Source organism: Cucurbita maxima, unplaced genomic scaffold (assembly GCF_002738345.1).
Source record: "Cucurbita maxima cultivar Rimu unplaced genomic scaffold, Cmax_1.0 Cma_Scf00078, whole genome shotgun sequence".
Taxonomy (NCBI): domain Eukaryota; kingdom Viridiplantae; phylum Streptophyta; class Magnoliopsida; order Cucurbitales; family Cucurbitaceae; genus Cucurbita; species Cucurbita maxima.
In genome coordinates, this window is record NW_019272094.1 from 227,200 (window position 1) to 249,619 (window position 22,420).

General features: G+C 35.5%; 1 protein-coding gene and 1 pseudogene across 2 annotated transcripts in view; both read right to left on the bottom strand.

Moving 5' to 3' along the window:
* The window catches only part of LOC111472545 (exopolygalacturonase-like), a 373,620-nt gene that overhangs the window by 154,687 nt on the left and 196,513 nt on the right, over positions 1-22,420 (bottom strand). The gene's annotated exons all lie outside the window — the stretch shown is intronic.
* On the bottom strand, positions 2,546-8,555 carry LOC111472554 (annotated as a pseudogene).

Genomic DNA, 22,420 nt, shown 5'->3' on the forward strand with positions numbered 1-22,420 from the left:
AATATCCTAATGCACATAACATTGATAAATGCATAAGGTCCCCATAACTTAAAATCATAGCATATAATAAGAATCATTTCTTTTTTCTTTTCATTCATGTCATAGTACACATGAATCATGTATGAATAGTACTTATCATGACTTATATCACACACATTCATAACATGGCTTCACATGGCATTACATATCATGACGTAGCATAGCGTCACACACATTCATAACATGGCATAATAGGTCATCACATAACATGCTTAAAATAGCATAACATTCCTAATTCTGTGACACCCATGCTTCGTCATACAATCCTTCCAACCAACAAAAGTAGAGTCACTTACTTGTTTAGCCTAGATTCCCAAACTATTTTATAGGTGTTCTTAGGACATATTATTAAACTTAGTTTAGCTAAACAGATTGATTACTCTTAGTTTTAGCTAAAAAAATATTAAATTTGAGCAAATAGGAGTCTTACCGACTTAAAATGCCCTAATAAGGTCAAAAACAACTTTAGAAGGGTCGAAAATGTTGGAAATGGTAATAAAATTGAGGTTTCGATTTTAAAAACTTTTTTACTGTTTTATACACTCCTTTTTCTTCGACTATATTGTAAATCATCAAGGTTGATCATTTCCCAAGAGAATTTCGAAAAACCTAATTCGGGACTTTTGAAGCACATGCTAAAAGTAGTAATGTTGATGTTTTTCGAAATTTTCTTGGTGAATGATCAACCTTGATGATTTAGAATAGAATGTCGAAAATTAGGGTTTCAATTTTAAACACTTTTTTTTACTGTTTTATACACTCCTTTTTTTTCGTGATCCATTCTAAATCATCAAGCTTGATCTTTCCCCAAGAAAATTACAAAAAACATGGACCGTTACTCAATTTTTTTAGCACGTGCTTGAAATGTTCTGGATTAGGGTTTCTAAATTATGGTTTTGATTTTAAGACCTTTTTTCTGTTTTACAACTCCTTTCTTCGAAATTCTATTCTAAATCATCAAGCTTGATCATTTTTAAGGAAACTTTTGAAAAACATCGATCGTTACTCAGTTTTTTTAGCACGTGCTTCAAACGTCGCTGATTAGGGTTTTGATTTTAAGCACCTTTTTACTGTTTCATACACTCATTTTCTTCGACATTTTATTCTAAATCATCAAGCACTAACATTCTAACGAGAGAGAGTAGGGGCCTCTCATGGTTGAATCATCAAGCAATAACATTCTGATTAGAGAGAGTAGAGGCCTCTCATGGTCGAGGCCTCGAGTCGATCTTCATCCTTGTCAAATCTTTTCTACTAATAAGCTGACATTTTAGTGATCAATGGAGGCTGAATCAAACCCAAAGTACTTCTCCCTTTCTCCTCAGCAAAATTGTGATATGTTTACAAATAATCCATCCCTTTTTAAGTTGTTTCACAATCTTTCAACTCTTTCTAGAATTGTTTTTATATCTATCAACATGTTTGGTTTCTTTTATCTAAAATTAGTTGTATTTCTATGGACATCATTTCTATTCAAATTAGAATCATCAACTCTCTATGCTCTTTGGGATAAGATATTTTCCTAACTATCAAATCATAATGATTGTTGATTCTATTTTCATTCGTCAAACTATTTTCATTCCTTTTTGACGTTTTGCAATGGATTCAACAAAACTCTCTTATAAGGATAGCCTTTTTCTTGATATCTTTGATTAATTTGGTACTTATTCTTATGATTTTATTTTGCTAGAACTTATCAAAAAGAAAGAAGTTCCTTTTTTTTTAAGATTCAACTAAAAGAAAAAACCAATTATCCATTCAATATAATAGTGATTGAATGCTCGAGCACTCAGATACTTTCATGAGTCCATATATAAAGTATTTTCTTCCTTTCCGTAACTCAAAATGAAATTCGATTCCCTAATTCAAGACCCAATCAATAGACACCACATTCGGAGTCGAAGGGTTATCATATCAAGATTTAACGATTATTTTTCATTACTCTACTAACTACTAAATTCTTGAAACGAAACCTAGACGCAAGGATGTATAGCCTTTTTCTTGATATATTTGATTAATTTAGTACTTATTCTTATAATTTTATTTTCCTTTATTACTCTTTTCTTCTGTAAATCTAGGTGTGTTTTCTAAGTTAATTCCAATAATAGTTTACTTTGAATTAAATTATAAATGGAGTGTTTGTCCTTAATATTTCTTTTTATAAATGGTTTATATAATAGATTTTGAAACTTTAATGGTACCATAAATCTATATTGTGGTGTTTTTAAAATTATTTATTAGATATAAATTTTAATTACTTTCCATCTGTAATTTTTTCATGGTAAGGAACCTCCGCAAACAGTGTAATACTAAACTGATCTTCTCCTCCATCAAAGTAATGTCAATTATGTGGCAGCCGTAGTAAAAAGTATTATTTCTCATAAATGTAAAAAATACACTTATTGTAAACATCAACATCATGGCATGTTGTAAATAAAATTTTGACAGCTAAAATAAAAATGATAGGAAAAATGGTTTGAAACATTTGTTGGCATTAAAAGATTATTCAATCAGTTGACGGAATGGTCTCAAGTAGCGCTGGTTTAGCACAGATGGGCCCCTGCAACTGGAGTAGAAGATGTGCCCCTACAACTGTAGTAGAAGATGTGCCCTTGCAACTGGAGTAGAAGACGGCAAAATCTGGCAATGATTTGTTCCTGACACCATTTGTAGTACCGATTAATTTGCATTTCTTCACTGTAATTCCTACCACTTCTTTTTCAGTTTTATACTTGCCCAAGCTGCCTATGCTAATGCCATGTCTCGGTCTGCAAGTAACATCACTAATGGTTATTTTTCTGTTAGTGTATCCGACAAATATACAATCATCTCCCGTTGCGATCACGGTATTGAGAATGTAAACGTCTTCTGAATCACCCAAGTGAATTTCATCGGTGTTGGGACTATGGTCTGGTGCAGTAATTTTCAGGTAAGATTCTTGTCGGCCAAAACATGATATGAAAATTCTTGCTATCCAATGAAGTTATGTCCTTCACTATCGAATTTGTGATGAAATTGAACTTCAAATTCTGCTCATCTTAAACAAACAAAGAAAAAACACTCCCGTGTTAAAACATATAATACTAACCCAAATTATGGGTTCTTTTTATAATTAAAGTATGTAGGAGCATTTACCATGGGAAGCTTTTTGCATATTTTCTTCAGGTGGCAATCATTCTTTTCCCAACCAGCTGTTTCTTGGCCATCGAAAACTCCTGTACCAGTCAATGTCAAATGATCGACGTATTCCATAACAAGCAACCCATCTCCTTCTCTGTTGGTAGGAGAAGCTTGTAATGTTCCTTCAACTAGAAGCTTAATAGGACTTTTACATGGACCTTTGAGCCTGGATGCTCCCAATTGATAAGTTCCTTTCAGAACTAATACTTTACTTGGAGTAGCCAAGGCACATGCTTCCTTCCATGCATCTGCTTAAGCTTGTGAATACAACCATTTCATTTGAGAAAAATATTTTGTACAAAATGAAATTTTGGTTTATCAACTCAAACAAATGTACACGTACTTGAGTAACATCATCATTAGGTTTGGCACCAAATTTCGTAATATCAAAAAACACCGCTAGTAGCATCAATGGTAGCATTAGACACCAACAATAGCAGCATTGGTATTAATGCCATAAACTTTGATATCAATTCCATCCTTTCTAGTTCACTTGTCTCTTCTACCTTGCCTTATTTTCTTTTGATTCAAATTCCCAAACTTCTTAGAAATAAGAATGGATTTGAATGCATTAGCCAACTCAAACTCTCTTTATATACAAATACAAAAATAACCAATTCAAACTAGCTAAATTAAAATAAGTATGTGATTTAAGGCAGTCCCTATAATTTGTTTTACCTTAAATGATGGAGGAGGGGTCTAGTTGGAGAGCCTAATTCCTTTATTAAATTTCTATGCTAGATAAATGTACATACCACAATTTTCAACAAATGAACCACAACAAAAATTATCCCAAAAGAATTTATCAAAAAATTCTTGAAAAAAAAAATATTAGTTTTCAAACTATTACTCCCTACTTTTCTTACTTTTTCTTCCTATCTCATAATTTTTCCTCTTTTTCTCTTGAGAAATATTAATGAGAATAAATATTTTTTATTTTATTGTTATTAGCGTGTATAAAAAATATATTAAAACGATGTGATGGAAAAAAATTTCTTTAGTCATTTTTCAGCAATATTGGTCAGAGACCCGTCCATGCCCAATTGCTTAGTTGGGCTTGGCCATTTCCAATCTTAATGGATAAATCCTTGATCCAATTTTCTCTCAATTCTTCACATATTTGTGACCATATTATGAACCATTATGAAAGCAAAGAAATTGACGATTTATGTAAGTAGTATCTCGAAGCTCCATGCATAAAATGACATGAGTTATATAATAATAATAATAATCATGAATCCATGCGTAAAATGTGAGCATAGTAGAGAATCATGATTAGTAAATATGATGTATGACTCTAGTTTATGCTTATGAACTATTTACGATATGGAGATGTGAATGAGTATTATTAGTCTACTAATCCCTGCAAAATCTATGACCAATGCGATGTGTGCCAAGTTGGGAACAATGAATATTTCTGACCAGAGAGTTTAGTAGACAAACCGTATTTGACTGAGAGTGAGCCTTGCATACAAGTCTAAAATTTGTAGTAAACATAAATAGAGCCCATAAATAAAACTTAAGGTTGCTACAACACCTTAATATCAATAGAGAGGTCCTAATAGATGAGACTAAGAGCCAAATGGTTGGATGGAGGACTTTATCCAGCCCAAAAAACCTCAAAATAACCCATTTTGAATAAATCTTAAAATATTCCGAAAAAATAATAAAATTTGTTAATGATAAGTTGCAAAGTTAAAAGAGGAAATTAATTACTCACCAAAATTATTTTTAATTTTTCTTTCTAGATAAATGTGAAGTAATGTGATTGAGATGACTGTGTAGTCGAGTTGGAGACAGATCCTACCTAGACCCGTAATATGTGTCAATAGTAAGAATAGTGAATCAAATTTTCGAGTGAATCAAACTTTCATGTAAGGCGGATATTGTATTAAATTTATATTTGACATATCATTTAATTTTTAAAAATTTAACTTTGTTAGAGTTTTATTAAACACAAATAAATAGACAAACAAAATTTTGAGATTAATTTCGGTATATTTAAGGAAATGCATGAGTTTAAAGTATATTTTCTTACATTTAAAAATATTTTAAGGCGTTTCAAAAGTCAATTCAAAAAGGCTCCGAGAATAATCAGTTGGTTTCTTCCGGTGTATAGTGTATAGATCAACATTACTCCATACAAAGCTGAGTTACTACCTTACAAAGAGTAGCCAATTTTATAAAATTAATACCATTTTTGTATGCAAGTTTTTTTCTTTATTCAACATAGATATTAGACATGTATGGTTTAACTACTATATGCATCCCTTTTGACATTTGATCATTTTAATATTTCTATATTCTTTATTGTTTTTGTATTTTTAAATTTGATTCATTTTGGTCTATATACTTTTTAAATACGACTACTTGAATTTATGTGTGCAAAATTTTAACCTACATTTTATGCATCATGGAATCCATTTAATACATATAGACTATATTTAAAGGAATGTGAGATAGAAAATGAAAATGAAGAGATTTAAAGGAGTGTGTTAAGCAAAGGAGTTGACGATTCATGTAAGTAGTATATCGAAGCTCCTAAACCAGCATGTTACCATGGGTTTAAGACCTAAAAACGGTGAATGTATGTAAATGGCATGAGTTAAATAATAATAATAATAATCATGAATTCATGCATAAAATGTGAGCATAGTAGTGAATCATGATTAGTAAGTGTGATGTATGACTCAAGTTTATGCTCATGAACTATTTACGATATGGAGATGGGAATGTGTATTCTTAGTTTACTAATCCCTGCAAAACCCGTGATCAATGCGATATGTGTCAAGTTGGGAACAATAATTATTTGTGACCAGAGAGTTTAGTGGACAAATCGTATTTGACCGAGAGTGAGCCTTACGTACAAGTCTAAAATTTGTAGTAAACATAAATAGAGCCAACAAATAAAACTTAAGGTTGCTAGAACACCTTAATATCAATAGGGAGGTCCGAGTAGATGAGACTAGGAGCCAAGGTAATGGTTGGATGGAGGACCCTATCAACACCAAAAACCTAAAAATAACCCATTGAGAATAAAACTTAAAATATGGCGAAAAAATAATAAAATTTGTTAATGATAAGTTTTGTAACGACCACAAATTTTCTACTTAATTTAAGGTCGCTACTGTATACGTATCATAAACATTGAATGCGGAAGACTTCGTTTAAATTCCATAAAACATAACTTTTATCTTAAAACACAGCCATGGACTTGCGTGTTTCGAAAACATCTCTTAAACGACACAACAAAAGACTAAACAAAATGAACAAGAGTTTAATTAAACAGATCATAGTCTAGCCTAAGTCTAAGAAAATACTACCCTATGCATGTTTCATGGTCTCGAGTTGCGATACCGTCGTCAGCCGTACAGGAATGCCTTGCCTTAACCTAAAAAATGTAGTAGCACGAGACATGAGTATTTCTAGAATACTCAGTAAGTAACCCCCTTATCGGGGTTATGTAACAATCACATGCAATGAAATGATGGGACCTATCTTCCATTTCGTTTCGTTTCGTTTCCCCTACGGTGCTGCCCTAATGGGTAATCGTGGACGTATACCATATACTCTACACACAACCCATACGTGCGAGTATGGGCTCACCAGCTAATTCGCACACCGCTGGGCCACTTTCCTTATCCAGTGGGCATACTCTGGGAGCCCCTTATGCTGGGACCCATTAAAACTAGTAACCGTCACCGCAACGCTATGCAAAGTATAACGATCGTTATCCTATCATTGGATGTACGCATCCGTACCCTCGTGATGGGATAGGGGTATCCCCCAGATGCAGGAACACACATAATGCATGAGGTCCCCCCTTCTTCTACATTTATCATTAATGATCATAACCCCCCTGTCACGTTCCATGCTTCATGTCATTCTCATTTTCAATTTACATTTCGTACATATTCCTATCGGGGTTATGATTTTAGATAATTTACCGTGTTTCATGTCAGACAATTCATGCTATTTACATTCAAATATTTCATACAATCATGCCATAATCACTCAAGAACCACATATCGTCACATGCATAACATATCACATCAAACTAAGCAGCATACATAGCATACATTCACGTTCACATGAGTTCGTACTTAAGCATATTAAACTAGCATACAATTTAATGACACGTGCAGATCCACGGGCACGTGCCAACATACAACAAATAACGCGTAACCTATGACGGGTGAGCCACTTACCTGGCTAGCTTAAGACATTGCCACAAATATATCTTTAATGAAAGTTCGATTCCGTTCTTTAAAATCCGAGTCAACCTATATGAGTCCATGATATTAGTTTCGAGTTTGAACTATACAACATTATTTCTCTAATTTACATTGGTCCATTGGCAAATTTTCATTGGAGAAACGCATCCTGACCCGTGAGAAGACACGTGTCAGGCGCATGGATTCGAGTCGGCCTGAATACGAACTGACGACCCTAGCAAAAGGATATATGACATCGATCTAGCCTAAAACTCTATAGCCCCTAGCTCATGTGCGCATCCGCCGCGTCCGCTCCATCATGCCTTATCTGAAAGAAATTCAAAGTAGTAGGGATGAGTATATAAAATATATTCAGTAAGCACCTTGCTGGTAGTTCATATTTTGTTATCAAAATTTGTTAATCTTAGTTAACTCATATTGTGTTTTATTCTCATTTGGGTGTTCGTCTCCCATTATAGGCGCCTCCTAGGCTATACCCTAGATGTACTCATTCCATTTGTTCGTTTATGGTCCTAATTGGACCTCCAGCCCTGGGTATTTGTAAGTTCTCTAGGTCTCCTAGTTAGTCATTTCTGCTAGTCTCTAATCATTATCATCATCGTATCTCAAAGTCATCGAGGCGTGATCTCGATATAAATCTCATAGGGTCCATGCATGTTAAGGCTCGACCAACTCTAAGGTGTAACTGTGGACCCTACTACTTGTGATAGGTTCACTAAAAGAAAGCTAATTGACAAGCTTTCGAATGGTCCCCACAGGGCACATTATCATGAAATATCATGTCAATTCTATAGTTATCCGGACCCTTGACAATCGAGTCAAGTTTACAATAAGGGGCTAGTTAATGAACCCTATTGTCCCTTTATAACCGCATACTTACATGCATGAACAATAATCATAATCAACTCGTAACGTACAGCTGTGGGCCCCTGTCGCTCGTGACAGGTGCACTACAGGAAGCTAAAACTTCACTGTAGTCCTCACAAGGTATATTCATAAGTCATAAAATATCATAAGTCAGTCCTATGATTATCCATACCCTTGACAATCAAGTCAGGTTGACAATTAGGGGTTAGTTGGCAAACCCGTAATCGTCTCCATATAATCGCATACGTCATAAACATATGAAATAGAGACATAGCATAGAGATCTAAACATGGATACCTAGTCATTAGTCTCGGTTCATAAGTTGTGTTTACACTTACATAGTAACATTCCACCTATGTCATTTCAGGTCATTCCATGCTGTTAAGGATATTTAGTAATAAATTATAATTTACCATATATACTATATTTGATATTTTATTATAAGGCAAATATTAGAATATTTACCTTATTATCATATGTCTTTCCATTTATTGTTATTCTCATTTATTGTTATTTCCATTTATTACTATTTTTCATATCCTTGTAATTTATTTGATTATAAATAGGATAACTTTCACACCATTTAGGTGTGGTGGATTAATCAAACATTCACATGGTATCAGAGCCCTCTCGGTTTAACAACCTCGATTCTTTCTTTTCAATGGCTTTTGAATCCTCTAATCTTCTTCTCCACCACCCCTGCTGGTTTTGACGCCGCAGGGGCAGTCTTCATGGCTGCCGTAGTCGGAGCCGATTGATTACTCTTCGGCTCCACCCTATTGACCTCCAAATCACCTTTCGTCATACTCTGTACATACAACCTCACATTTTCCAACCCAATCGGTTTTCCCCTTGGCCAATATAGTATCTCTCATTTTCTTCCCAATCAACCTTCATCCTTCACATAAACCCTAACCTAAACCTATCAACCTTTTGTAGAGATTTACCTTCGGAATCTGGGTGCCGCACTGCCCTATTCGCCAACCAAGTTGTCGTCGCCCTTCTTGCCAAAATTGGCTTCTTCGCCCGATGAGGCGACTCTTCCGGCTACCCTTCTCGCCAAAATTGGCTCCCTCGCCCAATGTGGCGACTCTTCCGGCTTCAACATTGTCTTTGTCCCTTGCTCTAGGTTTCCCCTTCTACTTCTTGGGGTTAGAAATATTCTCACCAGAGCCAAGGCAGCATCGTCGCTAAGCGACAATCCCTCTTCATGGGTTAGACATATTCTCGCCGAAGCCAAGGCAGCATCGCCGCTGAGCGGCAATCCCTCTACAATTTTTGATGGCCAAGAACCGGGTTGTTAGCATCTTCATGAAAAGTGCTTCTCAACCTCTTTGAATTTTTCAGATTCAAGCTTCACGTTCGTTTAAATCCGACGCTTAGCTTACGGTGGGGTGTTAAGGATATTTAGTAATAAATTATAATTTACCATATATACTATATTTGATATTTTATTATAAGGCAAATATTAGAATATTTACCTTATTATCATAGGTCTTTCCATTTATTGTTATTTCCATTTATTACTATTTTCATATCCTTGTAATTTATTTGATTATAAATAGGATAACTTTCACACCATTTAGGTGTGGTGGATTAATCAAACATTCACATCAAACATTTATAAGTGATTTCTTATGGCATGCTTCATATCATACTAAAGTCATGCTCTCAATCTCGGTCATATCATAACTCAATAGTTCATTCCTCGATGAACGTGCATCATACATTTGACATGCTCTTACCTACATCAAATCAACTCACTTAATGCTTAAATTTGTATGACATGCTTCTTATATCATACTTTCGAACATATCATGATCATAGCTACATCCAAGATTCCGAGAGTCACTTACTTGGAAAGCATGAGACTTTTTGTTTGGAATTACATCTTTAGAAGGTTCCAAAATTTGTAAAACTCCTCGTTTAGTTCCTATTGGTAAGAATGATGAAAACCAATGAAACCAACACCAAAATTAGAGTCAAAACGGAGAAATATCACAAAAGGAGAAAAACAGGCCAAGTTAGATTGCCACAGGCCGGACCGCCACTTGGGTTGGTTGTCCCCAGGTCGTGCACACATGGTTGGGCCACGTGATTTCCCTCCTCTCCCGATTTTTCTCTCTTTCCCTTACCTTTGTGGTTTTCGAACTTCTTTCTCTTTTCGTTTTCTCCCTCGATTTCATTTCCGACGCCCACGGAATCCCCTCAAATCTCGTAAATCTTCTCAAGATGGAGCCATAGATGGTTATCTTCTACACATTCGAGAGTTCTTGAAACAAAAAGTTTACGAAACCCTTACCCAAGGTGATGCCTCAATTCTCCACCTCCCTCTGTCTCTTTCGACCTTCGTCTCCAATGACCTCAAGCTTCGAACCTCCGCAGTAAGAATCCTTAAATTTTTCTCCTAATCGATTAGCGGACGCTTGTGGGTCTCAAGTGTGAAGTCTCTGGCCGATGTGGGTTTTAACAAATTCTTCGAATGGGTTTGTCTCTGAGAGTTTATGTGTTTCTCCTCCATCTTCGGTGTCTCTTAAATCCCTTCTTCTAATCTCAAATGGCCTTGAAAATGTTGAAAATAAAACTCGCATTGATACTAATTTGTTAAACCAACACTCACTAATCTGTGAAGTAATCTCACACTCACTAACAATCGAACGCTTTAATACCGCTTTGCTAAAGTACTACTTGCGTACTTGTGAAAGAGATGTCGAGAGGGGAAAGACAAGCAGATAGAATTCTATTACACTCTACTTAATGAGACAATTTCTCCTCTTTTGCTCTTCTTGCTCTTTTCCTCTTGCTCTTTTATGGCCATCATGACACCATTTTCTAACCCATAAACCTACTGTTTGTTAAATAAATCTTAGCCTTTTATATTTTTATTTTAGCCTTTTATTTTTACTTTGTGACTCAATTTTAAAACCAACTAAAATTAACCCACCCAAATTAATTAAAAATTATCTTGAGTTTATTTTAGAAAAAAATAATCTTCATTATTTAAGTTTATTCCAACAAAACTCCGTCGTAAACTTAAATGCTATGTCATTTGTCATGCCAATTATCTTCTTGTATTTGTAGAAAAGTACTTTTGGTAGCGGTTTTGTAAAGATGTCCGCAACTTGATCCTGACTTGCCACATGCAGCAATTTCACGCTTCCTTCCTTCACATGATCTCAGATAAAATGAAATCTAACGTCAATGTGTTGACTTCTTTCATTGTTCACTGGGTTCTTGGCTAACTCAATTGCTGATTTTTTGTCAACTTGTATTACGGTTGCTCCTCGTTGTTTTAGCTCCATCTTACTCAACAAATTTCTAAGCCATATCATGTGACACACACACCAAGATGCTGCTACATACTCATCTTCACACGTCGAGAGTGTCACAATCGGTTGTTTCTTTGAAAAACAAGTAAATGTTGTGTTGCCCATGGAGAATACATAACCCGATGTACTTTTTCGATCGTCTGTCTCCGCACCAATCACTGTCGGAGTAACCAACTAACTTGTAATCTTTTGTTTTCGAGTAGAATATCTCAAGTGACACCGTTCCTTTGATGTATCATAGGACTCGCTTCAACGCCTTCCAATGTGAATAAATTGGCTCCTCCATGAACCGGCTTATTATGTCGACACTTAATAAAAGATCTGGCCTTGTACATGTAAGATAGCAAAGACTTCCTACCAGGCTCTGATACCTATTTGCATCTACACATTCTCCTTCATCGTACTTTGAGAGTTTTCTACCTGGTTCCATTGGTGTTGATATCGGGTTGCAATTTGTCTCTACTTGTTTAACCTCCAAACCAAGGAAAAACTTCTACAAACCCAAGTCTATCATCTCAAATTCTCGTGTTATTGTGCTTTTGAACTCTTCTATCATTTCATCATTATTGCCTAAAAAGATGAGGTCATCGACATAAAGAGCAACAAGTATCACATTACCTCTACTCTTCTTTATGTAAAGTGCATGTTCGTGGGGACATTGCTTGTACCCGTTCTTCTTGAAGTATGTATCGATACGAGTATTCCATGCTCGTGGTGCTTGTTTCAACCCGTAAAGCGCCTTCTTCAATTTTAGTACCTTCTTCTCTTCTCTAATTTTCATGTACCCGGGAGGTTGTTCGAGGTATACTTCTTCTTCAAGCACACAATTCAAGAATGCTGACTTGACATCCATTTGAAAAATCGGTCATTTGAATTGAGCTGCTTGGAAAATCAGCAATCGAATTGTCAACATTCTAGCGATGGGAGCAAACACTTCATCATAGTCGATTCTCGCCTTTTGCTTGTATCCCTTCGCAACAAGTCGCGCCTTGTACCGCTAAATCTTGCCTTGAGCATTCATCTTTTTCTTGAATACCCACTTCACACCTATGGGCTGACTTCCTTCCAGTAATTTTGTCACTTCCCATATATTGTTGCGATGAAATGCTTTAATCTCCTCATCCATGGCAGTTTGCCACTTCGTGTCTCGCACCGCCTTTTCAAAGTTGATATTTTCAGCATCTGTCAGAAGACATACAAGGTGTATGTCAGAAGACATACAAGGTGTACCTCATTTGTTTAGTCATACAAATCTCGCAAACTTCGCATTTTGAGTTGTCGTGGTTCATCTTCATTATCGAAAATTTTTGAGTCTGTTGGTGCACTTGTTGGTGCAGCGACTGATGATTCTCCAACTTCGATATTGACATCCGTCGAATTGTTCTAGTCCCATTCGTTTGCTTCATCTACTCGCACATCGCGACTTACTATCACCATCTTGCTTATCGGGTCAAGTAGTTTGTATCCTTATGTCTTCTCATCATATCCAATAAAGATATACCTTTTGCTTTTGATTTCGCGCTTTGTTCTTTGTTGATCCGGTATGTGAGCATAAACCACACTATCAAACACTTTGAAATGAGAGATTGTAAGCTTTTGTCTGCTCCAAGCCTCTTGTGGTGTTTGATCATCTAACTTTGCATGTGGACATCTATTTTGTACATAGATGACACATTGCATGGCTTCTGCCCAAAATTCCTTCGACATCCTTTTGCTCTTGAACATTGATTGAACCATGTCGATAATGATCCGATTCTTTCTCTCGACTACACCATTTTGCTGAGGGGTGTACGGTGCGGTTAGAATTGCCTTATGCCTTGCTCCTCACAATATTCCATGAAAGCCGTCAAAGTATACTTGCCACCTCTATCAGATCGTATAGCTTTGATAAGTCTACCACTTGCCTTCTCCGCCATCACTTTGAACCTTTTGAAAATCTCGAATGCCTTGAATTTTTCTTTCAGAAAGTAAGCCCAAGTTTTTCGTGAGTAATCATCGATACGGAAATGAAATACATCTTTTCGCTGAATGACTCGGGAGTAATTGGTCCACATATATCTGTATGGATCAACTCGAGAGGTTGTTTAGCCCAAAATTCAGTCTTCTTTTGAATTGAGGTTCTCGCATGCTTGCTGAGCACACATTCTTCACATAATTTTCTTTCAAAGTCCATGTTAGGTAGCCCATGCACCATATTCTTCTTTGATAACTCCTTTAGGCCGCCATGATGTAGGTGACCAAAACGGAGATACCACAGTGATGCCTTGTCTTCTACGTTGACTCGCAAACACTTTTCTCGTATACTTCTTAAGTTCAGTTTCTACATCCGATTTCTTTCTATCTCGACTTGATCAACCAAACGCCCTCGCTTATCCTTCAGGTCTAGAAGGTGGGTCCTTTAAGAATATCGAGTAACCTTTCTCTATGAGTTGCCCCATACTCAATATGTTGGTCTTGAGGTCTGGTACATAATAAACATCTTGGATTGACCCCATTACACCATCCTTTTGCAAGAGATGTATCGTACCTCGGCCTTTGACCTCCACCTTTGACACATCTCCAAATGACAGATGACCATCTTCAATCTTTTGCATCTCTTTGAATAGGTATTCATGACCGCACATATGGTTTCTTTCCCCTGAGACGAGGTACCACAGAGTGTCGTTGTTGATGTTGTCTTCTTGATCCATCAAGAGAAGGCCTTCATTTGTTACGTCTTCCAAGGCTAGGTTGGTTGCTCCTTCTACCCTTTTTTGGCTCGACAATCTTTTGCAACATGCCCCACTCTGCCACAATTGTAACTTTTTTCGGAGCTACAATCATTTGCATAGTGACCATATTTTTGACATTCGTAGCACTGAATGTTTGATCAACCGCCTCTTCCTCAACTACGTTCTCTTCCACGCCAATTTGCTTGGCTCGACTGTCTCTTCTCCTTATAATGTCCTTCATTTCTGCTGCCTTGACCACCTCGACCATTCCCGCGACTTCAACAACCTCTACCTTGAATATTTTGAGAGCAAAGTACCTTTTCGTCTTTTATTGATGCCTTGGTCTGAAGCGCTTGATCGAGTGTCTCCTACTTCTTTTTCTTACGTTGTTCGTGTGCCTCGAGAGAACCGATGAGCTCATCGACCGTGAACTTCGTTAGGTCCTTTACTCTTCTATCGCACATACAACATTCTCAAAGTTGTTGGTTAACGACCTCAAGATCTTCTCTACAACCAGTGTCTCAGGTAACATTTCTCCGTTTCAATTTAGTTGATTTGTCACGGTCTATACGCGCGTAATGTAGTCAGATACATTTTCTGACTCCTACATCTTCATGTTCTCCAACTCGCCACGCAGAGGTTGGAGACGCACTTGCTTGACTTAGTCGGTTCCTTTGAACACCTTTTCTAAAGTGTCCCACGCTCTTTTTGAAGTAGTTGTCCTGGCAATCTTCTCAAAGCTCAACTCGTCAACAACTCAGAATAGCATGTATAATGCTGTCTTATCCTTTGATTGTATTTCTTTTAATGCCTTGTTTTGCGCTGCCATATAACCCATGGTATCCTTTGGTTCTTCGAAACCTTCTTCGACCACCTCCCAAGCGTCTTGAGAACCGAGGAGAGCTTTCATTTGGATGCTCCAATTCTTGTAGTTCGTCTTCGTTAATCGCCATAGCGGAATTTGACCCATCATATTCGCCATCGGCTCTAATAACAATTTGTTGAAAATAAAAGTCGCTCTGATACTAATTTGTTAAACCAACACTCACTAATCTATGAAGTAATCTCACACTCACTAACAATCGAACGCTCTGATACCGCTTTGCTAAAGTACTACTCACGTACTTATGAAGGAGATGTCGAGAGGGGAGAGACAAGGAGACAAAGAATTATAAAACACGTGCATATGGATCTCAAATCAAGTTAGGTCAAGGCGACGCGTCATCATTGGTCGTTGGATGCATTGCTCTAGCTGTAGTGTCACATGCACCCAATTGCAAAACCAGACATGCTACTTCTCTCCTAGCACGACATATGTCTGTCGTTGGCCTCGACGCACTTCAGTGCCCGTCATCTAATGCATGTCATTGTCCTCTTCATGTACACAACATTTTTTTCTTAGTTTTTGATCTGTTTTCCAATATTTTTTAATATATTTGGATTTTCATAACTTTTCTTATATAACTCAAGTAAACTCAGTTCTTTCACCAAATTCGTAGAGTTTTAATCCTTCTTTACACATTTTTCTCGTAATTAATAATCAATTTTAGGAAAACACAATTAAGTCCAAAGTTGGTCCAAAATATATTACTTATAGTTCTAGAACATTGGAACTCTACCTTCCGGTCTAATTTCACTCGCCTATTCTAAAATGCAACACAATAATATTTTTATTCATTTACTTAATTTGTTAGAATCACATTTTTAATCTAATTCTTTATGTATGTATAATGGAAAAAGGAAAACTTGATATTGATATCATCGATACTTTTACCCCGACGTTTCTTTTTTGATGTCATATAATCCATGAAACAAATGTAAACGGACCAAAAAGATTGTCTACAAATAAATTCGATACGAATTTCTTCACTTTTTTTTGTCTTCTCAAAATGTTACTACATTTAGACATTAAAAATGCCTATACAATAAGAAATAAGAACCATATGAAATCAAAAAAGGAAGAATAATCAAAACTCTCTTCGAAAAACTCTCAAACGGGTTTGATCCTTCTTCAATAATGGTCTCTAACTTGGGACAACTCGAAGACCTTCGATTAGACCTTCGATATGATACGAAAGTTGACGGTGCCAATTCGACCCAATTTTGCTTACTTTTCACGTCTTTCACCATGTTTGAATAAAAGGTATAGAAAGAGAAAGATTTGGTGAGTCAAAGTCTAGGAGAGAAACTATTTTGTGTTGGAAATGAAGAGAAAGGATGGTAGAATCTCCTATATATTGTGTTTAAGATGAAAAAGGTGGAGGTTAAGGTTAGGAGGTTTGGTTTGGAAGGTAAAAAATCAATGGCGGAAATGAAGCCAATTGAGAATTTGTTTGAACAAACTAGCTGCCATTCTTTTTCACCTCATTTTTAAATTTTAGTGCATAGTTTATGAACACCATATTTAGTAAATTTGATTAAACACAAATATATTAGTATAATTTTAGTTAAAGTAATGAAATAAATAATAAACAATCATTATTTGATAAAGATTGAAAATTTTAAAATTATATCGGTAGAAAATGATTCTCATATTCTACTTTTTTTAATACACAATTTGCATCCATTCTCTCATATTATTTGATAAAGATTGAATTAGGGTGCCATATGCAGTTGGACTAACCCAAACTATAAAGGGTGGGTTTTTTGTTCAGGACCCGGAAAAGGATTATGACCCAACCCAACTCTATCTTACTTTTAAAAAGATTAAGAATATTTAACGTTAGTGAAATTAACGATGCCTTGTGAATTGTAATGTTACCGAGATTTTAGTTATTAATATTACATGTATTAAGATGTGGATTGAAATATAGGATATTACACCTTAAAATAACATTTAACTAACTTTTAACCGTTTACCTTACCTAAAATATAATTTCTAACTAAATAGTCCCAACTATTTCTTTAATTTTGGGACCTTGTCAACAATAATACAATCCTTTTTTAGGCTTTACAATCACCTATGTTCAAAGTATATATATATATCAATTCTCACATTTCTTCCTCTCAACTCTAATTAGTTCTTTCTCTAAGAGTGTATTTACCTCCACATCTCTATTAAAAAAATACAATATCTTCTTTTCATACTACGTTCATTTAAATAGAGATGGTGAATAGAATACAAAATCGGGTTGAAGTGGCACCAATAATTCTCGTACCTTATAAAAGGCCTTCAAGTTCTCCCAAATTAGAGACCATTATTGAAGAAAGTTCGAAGAACTTTGAGGTTTTTCCAAAGAGATGTTTATTTGTTCTTCCCATTTGTTTATCTTTTCTATATTATGTCCTTTTGTACCGACAATATTCATATTAGTTTATGTTTGAATTACTCTCTTACTTTTTGTATGGAGAGTTAACTATGGACAAATTATAATTTGTCCTTGAATTATTGTAGTTCATCTAAATGTTTTGGCTGAAATTTTTATTTACACCCCAATTAAATTATATAAAATGATACTAGATTAACAAGTATAAACCTTATAAATATAAAGTAAACTAAAACGTAATAAATTATTGACAATCTTGGTTACAGTTAAGTAATATGAAGATTAAATATAATATATGCTTTGATAACTAGAATATTTACAAATATTTTAGAATGAGAAAATAAATATGTAAGAGCTAATTTGGATGATGATGAATTGGAGACTTGGAATTATGGTTCTGGAAATGAATTATCGAAAATTAGTCTCTCCCTTGTTTAGAATGTATAAGGATATTGTTAGAAAATTTTCTATTCTTTGCGTATTCATAAATTTGGCATTTAAATGCTCTTACATAAATCACGTATGGGTGATGTTTTAGTCTTCCGTTCTTGAGTTGTTTTAACTGTAGCACAAAAAATTATACATTATTCCATCTAAGGAAATTTGAAGCCATAGTAAAGGAAAAAGAAAAAATAAAAGATAATAAGAAAAGAAGGGTAAAAAATAAATTTACAAAAATAGCCTCAAAAAGTTTGAAAATTAAGGAACTAACACACCAAGGGGACAAATTTCCAATTAGGCCAATTGTTTGCCACATCGTTGGGTTTAGCCGTTGAGGATCTTACATGGCCGGAGGATGATTAATTTTCTTGTTGATGGATGTTACAATCCACTCTCGTGACAATAGTACAATGAATAGACACTTTTTCTACCTCACAAACAAGTCATTCATATGGAAATCATAAGTCATGGACAATTCGAATGTATGATCGATCGTGTCTAAGTCATGTTTGAGAGAATTTATTTTAGAAAATGAGAGTGACGAAATGTATTAAAATCAATTGGTAAGAAACCAGTAGTACAAGCTAAAAGCAAATAAGCAACCACCACAGTTTTGATAGCATTTAATGTAACAGCTTAAGCCTACCGCTAGCGGATATTGTCTCTTTGAGCTTTTAGTTCTTGGATTCCCTCAGATATTGTCCTCTTAGGGTTTTCCTTCTTCGCTTCACTTAGATATTGTCCTCTTTAGACTTTCCATTATGGACTTCCCCTTACAAGGAATACTTTGTTTCCATCTCCAACTGATGTGGGATCTCACAATTCACCCTCCTAGGGAGCCTAGTGTTCTCATTGGTTGGTGTTTGGCTTTGATATCGTTTGTAATAGCCCAAGCCCATCGCTGGCACATATTATCCGCTTTAGCCCATTATGTATTACTGTTAGCCTCACAGTTTTAAAATGCACGACCATTACCTCGCACCATCCAATGGACTGCTTTGATATCATTTGTAACCGCCTAAGTCCGCAGCTAACAGATACTATCCTATTTTGACTTTCTCTTCTGGGCTTCCTCTCAAAGTTTTGAAAGCAAGTAAAAGAGGTTTGGAACGAGCATGTGACCATGGATAACACATTTTGGACTAGGACATCTAACACACGACCATAGGCAACATGTCTTGGACAAACATGAACACGATATCCTCTACCACTCAATTGGTTGACATCCCTATTAACCAACTCTTCATACATTTAGCGATATAGGATTAGGTTGGCTTTAGGTCTCTCGACATGCTTCCAATTGATCTCTACATTGAGGAAACTCTTCCAATCAATAAGGAACGGTTGAAAACAACTACTTGGTTTGTCAACACATTACATCTTCTATGTCAAAGCCTCTCTTGCTTTCTTTGCGATGGAACTCTTCTTCATTGCATGAGGTTGTACCACCTCCTTGTGCCTTGTGTCTTCCTAGTTGGGATAGTAACACTTCAAGTTACTAATGTGGACAACAGAGTTAGTCTGCATCCATCAAAGCAACTGAAACCTATATGATGTCTTCCTGACCTTCTGAATTAATTTGACTCATCCATAGTATTTTTGCATAAATTATTGGTTCTTGTTGTCTTGAAATCGAAGTTCTTTTTGCAACTCTTAAGGTAGGTAAAGTTACTGAATTGAAGACTTTCATCTTTCTTCTACCTCTATGCCAAAGGATGTTCAAGCTTTTTGCTTCATTCTTCGTCATGATTTTGTGGGTGGCTCCACAATCAACAATGGTGTTCCTATCCACTCTATGGTTAATCCAGGTCTTGACATACATAAGATCACTTTCCACTAGCTTTTATATCTCTTCCACTCTTCTGGAGAGTGGACAAGTACTTTAGTGTCCTCTCTAAAAGTGTTTCATTTTTTTGTCATCTCATGCTCATGCTTCTGAATTCATTCCAGGTTTTGCTTGGAAGACATATAGGGCCACCTTCTGTGTGCATTCAAATTCTTGATGGGTTCCTTTTCATATGAAGTAAGACAAGGAACATTGACTAAGACTATTCTGGTTGTAAGGTCTCTGTCAGTGAATTCTGAACTCTTCTGTTGGGAGGACTCGTCTTCTCCTTCTTTGCCTTCAAGTCGGTCACCTCTTCCATTTTGGGGAGTTGGGTTGATAATTTCTATTACTTTCACTTATGGAAGTTTAATTTTGCCTTTTGTCTAGGTTGATTGTTGCTATGGTTAACTAGTTGTTTGGCTGTAGCATAGGTTGTGGAAAGATCTTGAAATATTTGTTCGTAAAGCATTGCCTTAGCCTAAAGCTTCAGTCTCTCAAAAAAACTGAAGACCTTGTCTTTCTCGAACATGTCATGAATATCCAGCATAATCCAATAAAATTGTTTATTGTAGTTTTGGATATCCCCAGAATGCCTCAACTCTCTTAATTTCTATCTCGCTATTATCTCGACAAAATTTGGAAAGAACTGTGATCGAAGTTCTTGTATTAAACTCTTACAAGTGTCCATGATACTTGGATCTCCACCACAACTGTGCATCTCTCGCTAGATGCATTGTAACAAACGTGACCTGGGCCCACATTCATGCGTGTAGAGAATTACAACACATAAATTTATACCTATATATTTAAATAGAGCCAAAGATCAAGACATGATTTTAGGCCTCACATCGTATCATAGAAATTGCATGTGATTAAATTTTTCAATATTAGTCCTGGGACGATTTTTGTAATGGGGTCCTTGCAATTGTGTTCTTTTAGATTGTTTTATCCACCGTTTATGTTTAGACCGACATGTTAAGTTGTTTGATTTATTATAGACTTAGCTTGAACTTTGGTTGATGGAGAAGAAGCCATTAGTGATTGTTTAGGTTTGTTTTAAATTTGAGGCTTTTGAATCTTGAAAGTCTTGTTTATTTAGAATTTTTGGACAACGGTAGAAGTTTAGCTTGTTTTAAAATTTGTCTTTCAATTGTTGTGCTCATCTAAATGTTTCCCTAAATGCGTTAGATTAGTTGAGCAATATGAAGATTAAATATAATATTTATTTTCATAACTCAAATATTTACAAATATTTTAAAATGAGAAAATAAATATTAAGAGCTAATTTGGATGATGATGAATTGGGGACTTGGATTCATCCTCTCCAAAATAAAGTATCAAAAATTGGACTTTCCCAAATTTAAAATAAGGATATTGTAATATATTTCTCATTGTATTACATGAATCTCATATGGGTGATGTTCCGGTCTGAGTTCTTGAGTTATTTTAAATGTAGCATAATCATTCGGTGTAAGAAAAATGAATCAAGAAAATTCGAAAAATGAATTCTGAAAAATAGTCCTGAAAGAACAAAAATTGGAAGCATAACTGTGAAATCAAGAATTGCACCAATAGTCCTAAAGCTTTAAAAATTACAAAAATAGCCTTAATAAGTTGGAATATTATGGAACTAACACACAAGGGGACAAATTTCCGATTGAGGCACTTGTTTGCCACATTATTGCATTTGGCAATTGAGGATCTGACATGGCAGGAGGATGATTGATTGGTCGGTTGAAGTGTGCGCTTCCTCCTCAAGCTCTGAAAAAATCGTCTTTCCTTTAATAAGTCATTACATTTTGTGTTTTTAGTTCATTCAATTCTTAGGGAGAAGAAGGATCCATTGAGAATGAATGAGAAGATCAGATCGAAAATTTGTTTATTGAGATTGTGCATTGATTCTTTTATTAGTACAGGGGTAGGGTAAAGAGTTTTAATGAGACGTACAAGGGTAGGGTAAAGAGTTTTAGTGAGTCTCATTAGAGCGCCTACTTGTTATTACTTTGGCTTCGCCTTGGAGAAGAACGTTTTTTGTTTGAGTTTGAAGTTGTTACCTTGTTGGAGCCACCTGGACGAGACCCTTCTCTCCCCTCGAAGAGTTCGAAAGAAGAACCTAGAACCCAATTTACTTGGAGACTTACATCCTTTATGCTCAAGGGAAGAACCTACAATCCCTTTACTTAGAATTTAAGGCATATACACAACGTTTTTTAAACTCATAAGGATTATTTTTCATTAAGGCATCGAGCACAAAAGATGTAAGACCCCAAATAAAGTCGAGATACTTGAGACCCAAGGAGGTTTAAGGAATCCAATAAAATACTAAGAGGTCCAAAGAGGATAATGGGACCAAGAAAAGATATTTTCAATGCCTAGTAAGGTTTAAAGAAATAAAATAGTAAGCCTAATGGCAAAAAGGTCATTTTATTAATTTTAATTTTAAAGAAACATTCAGGAGTTTTAATTACTCATTGAGAATGAATTTTAAGATGTTTAAGAAGAAAAAAAAAACAAAAAAGAAGTA